Below are 17,915 nucleotides of genomic sequence, written 5' to 3'. Positions count from 1 at the left end.
TTCTTCCACTCCACTGGCCTATGTAAATGAAAAAAAAAGTGTGTATGAAATCTAATTTTCATTTAAATGTAAAAATTGTTACATATTCGAATTTCGAATTGCAATCGATAACTTTACATATCGATATCGATATTTGATGCAACAGACTAAACCACAACCTCAAACAAGTCTCATTAAGTTCATCGAACGATTGGTCAAAGATATACTAAATGGTCATAAATGAATTAAATTGTGAGTCAACATTTTGTATTTATTGTTTATATAAGACGAGCGAAAGTAACGGATTGGTAAGTTGCGGTTGGTCACCACTTGGACTTTGAAGTTCTGGAGTGAAGACTGCGAACCGGCAATCTATAAGACGTCTACCCTAAAAGGAAGACGGACGCTAGATTCAGGGCCCTTTAAACTAGTCCATTTGGAAATCAATGGATGCCTATGAAATGATAATGATGATGTATATATTATTTTATTAAGACCTTAGAATATCTCATAAAAATATCTTCATTTATTTATCATAAATTTAATAAGTTTAAGTGAGATCGAAAGCCCCAAAATAATTTAAAAGTACCAGGATCCAAACTACAAAATTCATGTGCACAGCTATCAAACTACGAAAGGTTTTATTGGATTATAGTCCATACCTGTTCTGAGGGGTAACGGTTGTCTTAAAAATGAAAATCTGACAAGACAAATACAAACTCAGTAAATGTTAAAAGAGTCTTGCTGTTCAGTCTGCGGTCGGAAGGTGCTGTTGATAGAAGATAAGGAGATACTTTCTGACAATTATATGACAATGACAATGCTCATAAAGTGAAGAAAAACACGAGGAAACGTTATTCATTAAAGAATTGAATATAGAATAGGGTAACCTAATTTGGTTGAGCCGTCAATAACGTCACTCGAAACTCCATTTCAAGTGTTTAATTTTATTCTTAAATAAATATAACATATTAGTACTATTGCATGTTAAACTTTCTTGAGATTGTTTAAGATTTGTACGGAAAAAGCGTCACGAAATACGTCAATACCATCGCGTTCAGCCTCCATGCATTTACTAAAAGCAATGATTCTTAGTTTCTCTCTCTCTTTGACAATTTTATTCACACTGTAATTCGACGAATAAGTGATAGACTGATTCTAAATTTAATCAGTATTTGAGCGCAGAGATTCCGAGTAACTGCTTTGGGTATGAACACCACTCGGCCAAGGTATAGTCGAAGCAGTTTTAGTGACAATCTACCACTTTCAATACGGAATCTAGTAGACGCTTAGGACTTCCAAGAATATTACTCATGAGATTTAAAAAAAAGAAAGTAATGTTCGATACTTTTAAAATTCAATTTATTCAAGAACTTACATAAATTCATTTCGTTTTACGCAAACATTTTGATGTCAAATGAGTTGTTAAACGTTGGAGTGTTTTTTCACTGTAAATTTTAGAGCGACAAGTTCCATTTAAAACTAACGGGCCACGTTATGTTCAGAATACGAAGAATAAAATGTTAGTAACGAAAAGATAAATAAGAGAAGATAATTAGTAATGTATAAATAATAATAAGATGGAAAAATAAGATGGAATAAATATACAAGCTAGCGTTAGTCGATCGAACAGATAAACAAAAATAAGAAAGTATACAGACATAAATTGTAAAATAAAAATTAATGTAAAAATAATTTACTTTACATAAAAGGTCTCTGCCATTTAGGGGCAGAAGATTTCAGGTGACTTAATAAAAAAAAACAGACTCGTTAACAAGCAAAAACAAAATCGATTTAGCTTGTTAAGGAGTCTGATCTCCATGAACCGGCAACCCTCGACTAAATCATTAAAAACTATTGCACTGCCTCAAGGTAACTGCTTGGTGTACCTCCCAACTAGATTCTTTTTTGTAAATCGACGCCTTGCTTCAGATAATACAAAAAAGTATGTCATTCAAATTGATAAAACCTGTTAATGTTACAACATCTATGACGTTGTAGTGATTTTAGAAAATTAGTCCTCGTGAGCTTAACTTAGATTTCTGCTTTTTTCATCTGAGTTATATACATACAGGTTACTTTTGGACATATGAGTTCGCGACATACCATTTTATAGTATCGGCGACAGAGATAACGCTCTACAAAGCCGAAATTAGCCGATTGTCTCTTTCCAAAGGTCGATGTGCAATATTTATCGCCGGGTACTGTAACTTGTAGATCTTTACTAATATATTTCGCTGGTCTTCATGAATAATAAATATTCATTTAATTATTGTTAGTTTTAATTTTAAAATAAATATGTATCTTTTTAAACGTAAATGTGAAATAGTATATATAATTCTTTATAGTTAATATTTTTATAAATATATGTATCGTTATTTTTTAAATATTTGTTGATTTCATGTATTTATTTTAATGTTATGTAAATGCAGTTATCATGATGCAATTAAGTCTTTATCGTGGCACGACTTTGACATAGATGATAAGATTACTACTATCTATTTATATCAGTTTTGATATAAAACTTTTAAAGCTCCAATTAATGTTAACATGAGTTACATAATTATCTCTGCACGTGTCTCGTATGAAATAATAAAAGTGAAGAATATGTAAGAAGCATTTTAATGGATGACCATTGATATTTTCTATGTCTAAGATAATTAGAAAAAGTAATAAGGTTTAAGTTATTAGATATACACTTAATCTTGCCATATGTACAAATAAAAACATATTACATTTGAATTTGGAATCTCTCTATGTATCGGGCTATTGATAGGTACATGAAACCTCTTCTGTTTGTGACATAAAAAGATCTGTCCATTCACGTAGTGTTCGTACGAAAAAGGCTATCAAAGGAGTAAGGGTAAGAATTCGAAGAAATCATGTCCGATTTTAACTCGAGAGATGAAGATAGTACCTAGAACCATTTAAAAGATGACTTAGGACTTGCAATCTTACATAGACGCACTGTTCATTTCTTAGCATAAAATTTTAAAAAAGAATAGCTACGAGTATATAAATCAAAACAATTACTTAAGCGGTATGTAAAGGGATGTCACCCAAAAATGTTAAGAGTTGAGAATTTTTTTACCATTGAGCAATATTTTAATAAACACAATGACTGTATTTACGCTGAAAGCTCTAAAAAGCTTTCCAATTAGTCTCCAGTCTACGACGTGAGCATTATCTGACATCAATGATGGTTAGATGGAGTAGAAAGAGTAACAGCCATATTTTTGTAAAAAAGGTGTCAAAAGATATATGTAGCAATATGCTGTTGACAAGGTAGTCCTTTAACATAATGTTCAATAACCAAAAATGTTCCACTCAGCAGGAGGCTGGGTCATGAAGCTCGATCTACTAAATCTTGGTTTTTTTTATTAATTCTAATTTGTATCGCTAGTGTTTTTTTACAATGTTTATTTTTCGCTTAAACTAAACGCAGACAGTTGGGAGAGGGTTACTGCTATTTGATACGGATCTTTCTTCTCCCAGCTGCGAGGCACGACAACGTTTTATATTTTTTTACAATTTTTCTTACACAATTTTCTCTTATGGGTAAATATAGCTAAAATTTATACATATTAACAATACAATTTAGAATACTCAATTATACATTAGTTGCTACAATATTTTATTTCAAGTCGCTGCTCAAGCGCTACAGACCGTTAAATGCCTTGAGATTAAGGATAATGTGCCGGGCATACTCTTAAAAAGATTCTACTGTAGATTTTTTCTTAAGAAGGTCTGGTCAGTTGAACGGAGGTATATTAAGGTTTTCACTTAAGGTCACGTGGTTACGTCTTTTGAATGCGAATCGAGAGCAATGTCTGAGTAAGTGATCAAAAGTCTGTACTGTGGAGTAGGCAACTAAATCTTGGTTAGAAACGAATGTTCCAGTCTTCATCAGACTTGAAGATTTCCCGTCGTCTAGTCCTCCTCCATTGGATTATGATTTATGAACTGTTTAAGAGAGTAAAGCTTGCTCTAAACGTCTTGATAATTTGGAGATTCTAAATTAATCCATAAGTAGGTAGTGAATAATTTTCTCGTATAAAGAGTACGTGCTGGTATAGCTGGCTTCAACGTTTAAAGAACTCTATTGCAGCCAATGCAGACCATTTTGCATATAAGCTTTATATTTTTAATAGTTTTTCTACTGCAATTGTAATAAATGTTACGTACAATAAAAATGTTTTTTTTTGTAACAATTATCATGCAAGGACTAAGTAAATTATTTTATCTGTGACACAGATTACGGGTGATTAAAAATATGATTGCATGTATACGTGTATGTCATATAATTGGCTTAATGATTCTGCCTGTATTATATAGCTTCGTATCCTCAGTTTTGTTTCGAGTTACGATTTTAAAATATAAACAATCTTATCTATATATTTTCAACGATTTGGAGAAATAGTTTAGAAATATCTTAATTATTTTATAATTATTTAATGTAAAATTGATTCGTTTCTTAATCAGAGTATAGATTACCTTAATTAACATTTACCTTAAGAAAATATAATATTTATTTAATGTTTTTTCTAATTATAGGAATATTTTTAGTGTTACATGTGGGAAAGGCTTTTGCGTCTCTTACGAGAATACGGGTGCGGGTTTTCGAAGTGGTAGACGTGATATTAACAAGCCAATAGCGCCCAAACCGAGGTTCAGTCTCTTGGGCGATGAGCAATATTAATCACCGGATACTGTATATGGCAATGGTGTTGTTAAAGTGTAAGCAAATTACTAGACTTTGTAGAATCAGGTTACGTAATGGCCGCCAAACGCCTTTATATAATTTTTAAAGCAAGCAGAATAAATCCTATTACCAAATTATAAAAGTTCTTTGAAAATTTGACGCTAAAGGAAGTTGTCGAAAAAGTAAATTGTTATGTGATTACATATCATATTTAGTCTTAGACGAAAAACTATGCTTTTATAAATAGCACTCAACAATTATTAAATAGCATTGCTAAAAAGAGCTGCTAAATAACGACATAAAATAGCTTTATCAACAGCCGAATATTTGATCTATCGTTACTTCCGTACAATCAATTAACTGGTTTGTTTACTCTATTTCCATTGTATCTCCGGTCTATCGAATGCAGATGCAGTCAATTATCACAAACGCTTGAGTGACACTGTTCAGTCAGTAATTTCTCTGTTACATAAAACAACTAAATATGAACTCTATTTCAAACGTGTTAAGGCATGTTATAAAATGTAATGGTAGGAAATAACCATACAATTAATGTTATTTATTACAGACAGGACACTTTTAGGCAATGCTATATAGATTGACCCAAAAGCAGCGTACTGACTTCAGAAAAAATTAAACTGAAGTAATATACGCGGTTTGATAAAGATAAACATAAAATTCGTTTATTCTACATTGGAACCTTTAACAGAACTCTTACATATCGTCAACTTACTAGTTCTTTTTTAATATTTCTTTTAATTTTGACTCTATTCTGCTTCGCAATGTGTTATATTTATGGAGAAGAAGTAGGAAGAAACTCTACAACAACACATTTTTTAATAAAGTTTAACACAGATTTATAACACCCGGCGATAAATATTGCACATCGACCTTTGGAAAGAGACGATTGGCTAATTTCGGTTTCGTAGAGCGTTATCTCTGTCGCACGAAATACCAACAGTCCGGTATCTAGCAGCTGTTAAAACAAGTATCATTTGATTCTTTTGATAATTATTATTAATCCTTTGTATAAAACACACCAATTTTTTGTACGTGGTGGCTTAAGGTTGGTAAAATAAAATTAAAAAAACATGTTTACATTACTTTTACATATTTAATTGTAATGTATCATTTTAACAATACTAGGTATAATAGTATTTCTTATATACAGTTGTAATTTTATTAATTATTTACGAAATAAGGGGATTGTCTTTTTCAAAAGTCGATGTGCAATATTTGTCGCCGGGTCTTATATACATGTATACACTATCAGATATAGCCTAAATGAAATCAATATAATCAGGCGATATCACTGCTAAAGTATCATTTAAACATTCGTTAATTGAAAAACTAGCTTTTTCCGTCTATTTATTTTTATAATTGAGTTTTAAATTTTGTCAATGGTAATTTAATAATGTTGTGTGACATTATGTCATAAATCTCATTACGTTTATAATAAATGAATTAGAGTTTTTCACAGTGCCTTTTAAATACACTATGTACGTTCCCTATTTTTGTACAATTTTTGTAGAAATATGTGTACTGTAATAATTAAAACAAGCTTAAAAAAATATGTGCAATTTTAGTCTATCTATAGAGTATCTAATTGTAGGGTTTTTAAAATAATCGATACAATATAATACAATTTTTCTCATTTTACGTAACTTCGCGTAAAAAACATGAATTTTTTTTAAAGGTCATTTATTATCTTGTTAATTATCCAAAGAATGATGGAAGTAATCCTTCTATCTTTGTCTTTATCGCCGATTTTTATATCCTATAATAATTATTACAAAAACGTGTGTGATATTTATAGACATTTCAAATGCGACTATGGTTTGGTTGGAAATGACTGTAGTTCACTGTCGGGACGGGCTATCGGAAATAGCACAGCGCGAGGGAAGATCGCGTGGCAATCGCCCGCATAGCGTAGAGGTCGATCACCGGCGGTGTTTTAGTGAGTAGGATTCCTACATAGCCCTGTCCTGCTCCTAGAGGCAGGGTATCTTCAACATTCGAAGATGCAGAAGAAGTATGTCCAGATGACGTGAATTGTTTAAAATATTAAAAAAAAAAATCAATGACAAGGTTATAACACGAGTCCAAAGCTTATATATAACAATATTCTATATAGCGCAGTGGTAAACTAACGGTGAGTGCTGGGACCTGCGATCGTAACTCGATTCGAATCTCGATAGGCATAGCTCACAAACAGGTTTTCAGAGGATGAGCAGCAAAGTCTTCTGCGTACCGTAATACCACACTGCGATCGCCAACTCGCTATCCCAGCGTGGCGATTATGGTATATCCCCCTTTAGATATCTTTGGGGCAGGCCGTCTATGGGCTGTACTGACAATAAAACAATATAAACAGACGAAGGCCTGATAGCAATCATTGTTTATGATACCTAAACGGAAGCGTATCACTTATGCTAAAATATTAATTAAACATTTTGGATATTAAAACCATTTAGTTATGAACTATTACCTCGTACGGTTATTATATTATCGTAATTTAAGACGTTGAAGTTATTATATGTAATTATTATACATTTACCTAAAGTGAATTGATGGCTCTGCGAACTGAATAAGGCTTATAGTACAATATTCTTTATTTTTTAGTGGTGGGCAAGCTTTTTGGAAGACTCCAGGTCTTTAGGTTTTGGAATTGAGACCACAGGTTTAAAAACGCGGCGTATGACGTCCACCCAGGGTGGATAGAACTCTTCATTTAGGTCCTGAGAAAACGCTGAATGAAACGCTTTCCACCAATCTTTCTATAAATCCATGATGGAAGCCTATGTCCAGCCGAGGAAACTTATACGGTTGAAAGTGTTTTCGCTGTTGAAATTTCTAGCCGTGTACCGTCTAACTTACTGATGCAATATGTTTGCATTTCGTATATCTTAAGATAACTTAGGTTCTTTTATGGGATGAATACATAACTTAACATGACATTTTTGGTTTTGTCGCTTGATAATTAAAAATAGGAAGAGTCAGTGGCGTAGCTAGGGGGTGGCAAGCGGGGCGGCCGCACCAGGCACCACAAGCAGGGGGGGCACCAAAGTTAAAAATAATTTAAAAAACAAAAAAATTTTATTATTTTGAACCAAAAAAATTATATATTAACTATATTCTGTTCTGAATTTTGAAATTATTTAGACTCTTTGGGGGGGGGGGGGCACCATGCCCCAATCTGCCCCAGGCCCCAAATACCATAGCTACGCCACTGGGAAGAGTATATAAAATACATGGTCGTGTATGTAATGCAGAAATATTGTACTTTGTCTTTGAGGGTGGACCGTATATCCTAAGAAGCATTAGAGTTTTCGTTTCATGAGAAACTTGGTTTTGCATTGTCGGACAATTGACGTCGAGAAAATGTGGTGCTGGAGACAGATGCTCAGAACCCCTTGGATGGCACATCGAACCAATATTTCGACCATCAAAGAACTCAACATAAAAGAGAGGCTGTCATTGACTGTGTAAATACGAATCCTCGAGTACTTTGGACATGTCACTCGTCATGCGGACTCAAACCGAAATCAAACTGTGGACGCTCTTTAACAAGATGGACAAACCTCAAAACTGCATCTAAAAACTCAGCGAATGAATGGTCTAAAATCGCGAAACACTAAGTTATATGGCGAATTATAGCGAGGTTAGAAAACTACTTATAGATGTTCACTGCAAGGCGAAGACCTCGCACAAAAATCGTTATAATGACTAGTATTGCGCTATTCATATGTAGTGACTTCGTGAACACGATAAAAACTACAATACTATTTAAATAAAAAAAAACACACACACATACATGAATGTAAAAATTCTACAGGTCTATTTCAATCGTACTGTAAAACTTTGGCAACACGAAATTTTCCTAAAAGTAAATAATTTTACGTAAGAAAATTTCCTCGTAACGAAACAACAAGCTCCCCTAAACTTTTCCGAAGCTCGATGAAAGTAATAACATCTAATCAATTAACCTGAGCTTAGAAGTTGTAATAAAATTTATTAAATACCATCCATACGCTTTGAGTTTGCGCGGCCATATTTAATACGGTATTTTTTTTAATTTCTTACTAGTGCGTTTGCCCCAATTTTTTTTTTAATTTTATATTTGTGTTATTTAGCTCTGTGCATTATGTAATGTGAATCAGAAATGAGAAGATTCTCCAAAAAAAGTCAATGTAAGTAATTCGAAGTATTTCAACTAATTTTCATCAGGGCCGAAAGATTTTCGAAAGGCGACCAAAAGCCAGTAGACGCGGCTTTGCTGGTCTACCTAAAGGCAGCCTGTGTAGGCTGCGTGATATAGTCAAGATCGCGAAAAGTCGGTGGTTACAGACATCGGAAGACGGCATTTTGGAGATATTTTGGAGGAGCTTATGTCTTGCAGGCATCTAACAGCTGGTATGATGATTTTGACTGCAAGATGACGATATTTTTTTCTACATACATTCATCGTTCAGTTATTTATTCTTTGTCGCAGTATCACCTCACAAAGAGAGACCGCAAACGAAGTCCAGACACTACATTTTATAACGAAGCAATTTATCTTGATACTTACCTATTGGTATTTATTGTCGATAGATCTCTTGGCGTAGTGCATTCGCTGTAACAGTCTTTCATTCCCGTTGACAAATAATTTCATGAGAACAACCTTCTAGATCAAAGAGATGTTTAAAAAGGAGAATGATTTATCATAAATATTTGCTGGCTCAGTTATCTAAAGCTACTATCATATAACTGATGAGAAATGTTTTGAGCAGGTTGATCTTTATTGGTTAGTTGTTTTACCTTAAAAAAAATATCTTATAGAATGAAGACGCAAATGTGTTATTGGAAAAAAATCTGCTGAGTCAGTATAGGGTTATTATTATAATCATCATTTTAGCCGCAGGATGTTCAGCGATGGACATATGCCTTCGTTATACCTAGACGAACTTAACAAAGTCTACTTTGTGGGTGGGCGTGGTGGCGTTCAACGCTGTGCTTGCTGATCCGTGGTAAATACTCTAGCAACTTAAGTACTTAGATTATTATGAACAAAGGAAAGTAAGTATGCGTAAACAAAATTTGACTGAAAAACATACAGGAATAGTAGAAAATAATATTTTCGATATAATACACATCTCAAAGGATACAAATGAGCTTGTTGAGTAAGCAGTAAAAAAATTCAAAAGCCTCTGAAAGTATAAAAGTAATGTAAATTGTGTTAAGAAATATTATTTAAGTATATAGAACTTAAGTAAAGTTTATATTTCTTGTCGTGAAGCTTTTAGCTTTGACTTTATTTTCTTTAAGTGACAACGAAATTTATTCACGACATTTCTATTTTAGGACCTAACGATTCCTTCTAATGGAGAACTGTTATAAAACTTTATGGATAAACATTCATATGTCGTAGTAACTGTGACATCACGATAATTATTTTGGTATAAGATTATAAAATAGTATAGCATTAAAATAAAGATAAAAGCGAAATAATGCGATAATTACCTATATCTGTGATATTTGGGGAACGAGGTGAAGGAACAGAGACGATGCATGAAAGGAAATTAGTATGTAGAGGAACGCTAGAGAACTATAGAACAAAAGAAGAGGAAAGTTAGATCATATGACGAATACAAGAGGAGTAAATAAATAAAAAAGTATGTGAAAAGAATTATTAAAAGATAAACGTGATTAGCCTGTTCTAAATCCAGATGGCGGAGTACGAAAGGTCCCCAATAACAGAGGCCATAAAAAAACTTTATTATGGTAATTAAAATAACCTACCAATATAAAAGTTTCGAAGTATCTTCTTGTATTTGACTATAAGCGTAACAAAGTCTTTAGAAATCCAAATGCTCTTTCGGGTCAAGCGCCAACTCGTCTCTCTTTCTTTGTGCCATCGGTGCTTTATTTTATATATATATCATCAATACTGCAAATATTCGTTTAATCACAACAATTAACATTCAATAATCAGGGGTTAAGAAAAAAACAATTTCATCACCCTCATGTCAGCCAATAGACGCCCACTACAAGGCACATTTCTCTCCCAATGATCACAAAGGTGATCTTACATATTCTTGTATCTATTTTAACTAAAATAATTTTGTTTTACAAATCTAGCGATTATATAAAACGGTCACACCGATACGTTTATGTCCCTATCTAATCATATTATTGGATATTTAATATATTGCATAAGACAGCGTACTGTATTGACTGGTATGGTGTCTTATGTAATTAGGTTAAAGATAATCTAACACCAATGGTTTTCAACATATTATCCTAAGATTGTCAGCATTAAAATTTTTACATTATTTTGTTATTCAAAAGCATTTGTAACAACATTTGTTGATAGTTACATTATGGCAGATCCTATCCAAAAGCCAATGGATTCAGAAGTAATAAACAAATTAATGGTATTACTGTAAGAACACATGTATGCGTGTTTTCTACATAAAATACATTAAAATTATTGTTTACTCTCTGTCCCTGTAGACTTTTATTGTCGAAAGTTATTGGCCTATCGGATTCCAAAAGAAAAATTAGAATTTTCTGGGTAATCCATTTATACAGGTTGATTGGAAATACGTGTTGTGAAAAGGCTTTAAAACTTTTTGTTAACAAATGAGCTATATACTTTTTTAAGCTTTTACTTACAATTTTCCTGTAGATTTATGGTAATAATAGTTTATGAATCTATTATTAAACTTTATCTTGATCGAGTTAAATTTAAACTGAATTTAGACGAAAATAAGTCGTGAGATTTATAAATATAATAATGAAATGCATTAATGTGAATATTTTTTACTTATGTAAGAAATAATCACTAGTGCAATGTGAGATTATGAAAAGAAAGTAGAATTTGCTTCAGCGCGTTGTACCACAAGGCCGAAGCCGAACTTGACCTCTTTTTACAAAAACAAACAATCTACAGAGACAATAAATGACTAGTTCACTCAACGTCATATTTCTACAACTTCGACATACATCAAGTTTATATATGTGTTTTTCGCAGTAAAATCTTTAGTAAGCCAATACGAGAGGAACATAAATAATCAAGACCTTCTGAATATAATCTAAAAGTTTTGTGATTACTTATTTTCTTCATATCGATGTATTTTTGGATTGTAAACATGTTTATTGAAATCATCACTGCTGGTCTTTGAAGTCCTTTATACGTTTCCATTAAGACCGAATGAATCCACTGGCTTGCGGGTTTCGTGGAGGAATTCCAGAATGTCAAGGCTCCAGCGGCTATCTGTTTTGCGCGTTATGTGGCCTGCCAATAGCCAATTCAACTTGCCAATTCGCTGGGCTATACCGGTTACTACAGTTCATCTGATAAAGAATTCCCGAGCATATCTTCATTCATGGCTCTTTGAACAACCGTGAACTCGTTGAGGCCCACAGCAAAAGACCACTAGTCGAATTATGTAGAAATTATTTTCTTTTTTATTTTATCTTCACTATTATTAATTTTAATTTTGTATTTATACGAATATAACGTTATGAAACCCCTCATGGGTTACAGCTCTAAAGATTACTCAGTAATTTATATGAGTATATAGACGATAAAATAGCGCCTGGGAAATTGCTCCTCCCTTCAGCCGTCAGTACTGCCGTCGCGTTTCTCGCAGGCGCTTGTCCCGTCGCAATGCGTAGTGTATTTACGAATGATTTTAAAGAAAACTTTCGATTTTTATGAATTAATCATCTATAATTAACTCGATTTAAATAGAATAAAAATGTATTTTACTGTTTTAATAAAATTAAATCGTTATATCGTAAAATAATGTGCAAAATGTGACGAATTCATCATTTCACGCAAACAGTTGAATTGTTCGTTTTGTGAAATCGTAAGGTAAGAAGTGTTTTGTAAACAATTTTTAGATAAGTATGTGATAATATTTGGCCAGTTTTTTATTTAAGTTTTAATAAAAGCTAATCCTATCGGCCAATATTAATTAAACGAAGGACATTATAATTAATCGGATATTACTGCTTATCGTGGGACACTCATACATCTTTATTGTGCTTATCAGAATGTAAAGTACATTTTATAAAATTATTTTTGAGTATAGTATATTACATTTTTTACAGTTCGTATTTTTGTAAATTTGAGTATATATTTATAATACATTTGATGCAAAGGTAAACATTCCCTTTTTTGTGATGTTATGTATTCAACATAGTAAACGCTTGTATAGTTAACCAAAAAAGGCATTTGCTATTACATAAATTTAATCTGTAAAAATAGATATGGTAATAATAGATAAAACCACAATTTAATAGATGTTTACTCAATGAACGGAAAATTGCGATAACTTTCCGAAAGAAATATGTAAACAGTGTCATCTAAAAATAACCAAATGAATTTACAGTACCAGAGAGAGTTGTACGGGATATTAAGCTTTCTAGCAATCATAATACGGTTAATTTATCTATAATGAAGTTTCTGACGCTTTGGTCGTTATGTGATGCTGTGTAGCAGGGGTGTCAAACTTAAAATGTAACTTAGGCGAAGTAAACAATCCTTAACTTTGTTGGTTTGGTGAGCCGCCAAAAAAGTCAATGTTCATATAAAAAATATTTTTATATTACCTGGCACATTGTAATAAATATTTATAAAGATAAATTATCATGTCCAGATACTTGACATCTATTGTCTGAAATTGTCTTTTCTATTTGGGGCGAAAATTTACTGACCACACTACTCTCAGAAGTGACACGACGGAAATATTGACAGGGGCGCGAAAATGTCAATGTCGGGTTGCATGCAGCCCGCGGGTCGCGTTTTTGATACCCCTGCAGTTTAGCAATTCAATTGAGAATATATAATTCGTTTTTGCATGAATTTAAATAGCTCTAAACAATATCTTTTCTACCACGTTAATGTTTGATGTTGATGATGGTTTTTTGGCGGTCTTTTTCTGCGGTCGTCTCTTCATTTCTGAAAGATGCTACAGCCTTGAAACGCCTCGACGAAATCGCTGACAAGTTATTGTCGAATGAAAAAATCATCGATAGTATTAACCTATTATTCCTGACTTGGCTTTGATCAGAACGACTATTTTCCCTACAAACAGTAGTTTGACGAAGTCATGTGATTGTCTACAGGCAATGTGTCTGAAATAACTAAAGACTCATATGTAGAATATTATGCAGAGCATGGTTTCAACTTTAAGCTAGTCGAAACTGACTTATTTGATGGTACGGTGATATTTCTCAGCATTCCATGTGTTCACCGTGCGAGTATCGGATCCATCGCTTTGTATAGAACAGAGTTCCTCAAACTTTTTTGTGTCGTAGACCCCTTTGCCATGTTTTTCCGTGGTGGGTAGACCCCCTACTTACCTGATATTGATTTCCTGTAAATTTCTAACTGTAGTGAAGTTTAGTATTAAAAACTTAAAGTAAAAACACAAGGTAGCGAAGCTCTGAGGCTGCGACTCTCAGGTTTTTACAAGTTCAAAATGTATTACGACCACAAAGCGAATACCAACATCCTACAACTTACACAATTTTATAAACATATATAATAAATTTTATGAATTTTACTTCATAGGTACTTTTATAAATAATGTAAATGTTTTGATATTATAAGATAGTATGATGTAAGAAAATAGGTACGGTACTATCAGTGTATGTGTTGAGATCTACTATCGTGGACCCCCATTTTCATTTCATGGACCCCTAAATTTTTTTTCGCTGACGTAGACCCCTTGCAGGTGTCATAGACCCCTAGGGGTCGATATAGACCATTTTGGGAATCACTGGTATAGAAAGAGGCCGGGTAAAGTGCTTGAGTTGATGACGTGTGTAGCAGATATAAAGAAGTATTTATGTAATATATTGTCGTTGCCTTCACTGACTAGAGTCCTCTAACAACCTAACTAAATTTTAGAATTACCTTTAACAATACTTATTTTTAGAACTTAAATAAAAGTTCGCCTCAGGGTTGTAATTTTATTATCTGTGCTGCTTCACAAACTCGTTAATAATAGAGTAACAGAGGATTAGAAAATGAGATTATTTACATAATCTGTCCAATGATACATTTTGTAACCACATGTGGCTTTACGTACGGTTAAAAAAAAAATTAATTTTAAAATGCGCAATAAATATTAAAACAAGAAAACAATGGTTTTATTATAACGAACAGCGTTAGTCTTGATTAAGTTCTGAAAAATGATGTAATTTATTGTTTAATAAATAGTGATGGGCAGATTAAGGTTTTATATATACTTTAGTATCTGCTGTGGCCTCTGTCATATTTAATCTATCGAAAATCCTAAATGAACCACGGGTTCCATTAACTTGTATAATAAAAACTCATAATCAACAACGCATGTTGTGTTCATCCTATTTTAGAAATTAAACGTAATTATGTTCATTATATCTTTAGAGTTGTGAAGCAAATAAATAAGTAAAAATACATACATTGTTATGTATGAAATAGAAATTTCTCAATAAAATTTAATAGGTAACATTGTAATTGTATATAAATTTAAAAAAGGAACATTTGTAATTAACGCTTGCAAACTAAAAAAAAGTTTAAATACTTCTTGTAATGTTAACATATTTATGTAAAATGTATAACAATATTAAATAAAGTTAAGAGGCAATTTATTTTTAAAAATGAGATTTACTATTTAAATAAGTCGGAGTTAGATAAGTTTGCTTTGGGACAAGACGTATGGGGAAATTAAGTTTTTCCTTAGCATTGTTATTGAAGTTCGTTTTGCTGAAGTTACATTTATTTATTTGCTAAAGTTTTATTTATTTTGTCATCCGTAGATATTCGGTATCACAACAAACTACCTGTGCACATATTTTCCTATTTCGCGATGTAGAAATATAAAAAAATAATTATAGTAATTTATTCCTCTGTTAATATTTACCTAAGACTGTTTATATCGACTATTTGTGTATGTTATGAAAAACATGTTAGATGAGTTTAATTTTATAGAAAGTAGAATGATATTGAGCTAATCTATAGTCAAAATAATCATTTCACCGAAAGATGTTCACCGTTGGACATAGGACTGTCTTGTAGATTTCCAGTAAGGCGGTTGAAATCGGCCTTGCTTCTACGTCATCAGATGACCTTAGCAAAGTCGTCTGTCATCCGTGTGGGACGCGTCGTTTTACGCTACACTTCTCGTTCCGCCGTAACTACTTTCCTATAATGGCTGATAACAAACTTGACATTTTTTTAAGCATTTTTACAATAACCTTCATACATATAGAAAAACATTCGCAGCTTTACTATCACTAAAAATCCATCACATTATAACATATTTTTTTTTCAAGATTAAATTAAAAAGATATATAGTATATGTTATACCAGAGTCATTATACAGTGTGTTGTAATATCATACACAATAGGGCACAAAAGAGTTATAAATTTTATAAAGTCTAGATGTTTTTTGTAGTATTTATATGTACGAGGGTTTCAAACGTACCCTGATCCGAGTAGTCCAGAACAGGCTTAAAATACATACAATATAAATGGTCCAATCACAAATGAGGAGATCATCAGAAGCAAGGTGACGTTAAAGAATTGCTTGTTTAAAATGGCAGTGGGCGTTGAACCGATAGTCGTTGGGGCCGAATGGTTCGCGTGTGGCGACCACGAGCAGGTCAACGTAGCGCCGCTTAACAGGCCACCTAGCGGAGTCGCGGGAAGTATGGATGCGGGCATCGTATGACCTTCGAGCGAGGCCTAGGTCTTGCAGTAGGCTTCTACTGGCTGATATGGTGATGAAGATATACATATATGTCACGACGATGAATCGCTGTGACCAAATTAGTAAGTATAATCGAAATATAATAAAAAAGTGAATTTATTATTTAGTGAAGTACTCAGGAAGTATTTAGAACCAGGACCGACAAAAGAAATAAGCTAATACGCAATAAGTTACATACATTAGGGCTGACACGACTGGTCGGCTGCACACGACGAGTTCTTCACAATAGAACAAGACATTATTCACCGCTCCACACAATCCCTTTTGGGGTGTGGCCTATTGCTTCCTAATAGCGAACAGCGTGGGCGATCCGCGGTGGGATCCGGATCCTACCTTGGATTGCCAACACAACAACAGTACAGACAATCACGGGTGGAGCAGTTTTCTTCGTGAATGCGAGTAGCCAGTAATTTTTATTTTTGATAAGTTCTCAGTACTAATCAAGTTACAAAATAATCGATAATGAGACTTGCCCATGTGATGACTCCACAGTACAGACTTTTGATCACTTACTCAGACACTGCTCCCGATTCGCATTCAAAAGACGTAACCACGTAACCTTATGGGAAAACCTTAATATACCTCCGTTCAGCTTACCGGACCTTCTCAAGATCTAAAATCTAAAGCAGAATCTTTTGATGAGTTGGCCCGGCACATTGTCCTAAATCTCAAGGCATTTAACGGTCTGTAGCGCTTGGGCAGCGACTTGAAATAAAGTAATGTAGCAACTAATATATAACTGAGTATTCCAAATTGTATTGTTAATATGTATAAATTTTAGCTGTATTTACCCATAAGAGAAAATTGTGTAAGAAAAATTGTAAAAACTTATAAAACATTGTCGTGCCTCGCAGCTGGGAGAAGAAAGATCCTTATCAAATAGCGGCAACCCTCTCCCAACTGTCTGCGTTTAGTTAAAGCGAAAAATAAATATTGTAAAAAAACACTAGCTATATAAATTAGAATTAATAACAAAAAAAAAACACCTGAATGTAGAAATGTAAATATTGTGCAAGAACGAGTATAATAAAATGGATAATAATAATAACGATGGCACAAGGGAGAACTGTTTTGTAGATTGAAAATGTAAAGAAAAAGTTGTCGCCCTGTTAGTCGGATATACAAACATAAGAAGTTAGTCGAAGATACTCCGAAACTGTTATTAGAAATGAGTTGTAATTACTGAATATAATTATAATTGTATGATGACAGCTTAGGTGACGTCAAACTTGTTAAAAACACCACTGAAACTATTTCTATAACAAATAATACTGTGATTAAAAAGTAAGGTGAATTATCATTTAAAACTCCCAGGAATTAGGAAGGTAGATAAATTTTCTTTCCTAGGCTGATAGGACTGACTACAGCATTTGCATCTGTTTGTTAAAAGTTGGAATAACATTTGTAATAATATTATAAAAGGTGGTATTTTTTTCTTAAATGGCAACACTACTCGACCCCGTCACTCTTTTGTGACAACTTCC

This window comes from Battus philenor, unplaced genomic scaffold (genome assembly GCF_028537555.1).
Source record: "Battus philenor isolate CCGP_79_NKW_IND1 unplaced genomic scaffold, ilBatPhil1.0.hap1 SCAF_13, whole genome shotgun sequence".
NCBI lineage: Eukaryota > Metazoa > Arthropoda > Insecta > Lepidoptera > Papilionidae > Battus > Battus philenor.
Note: the sequence above shows the minus strand (reverse complement) of the source record.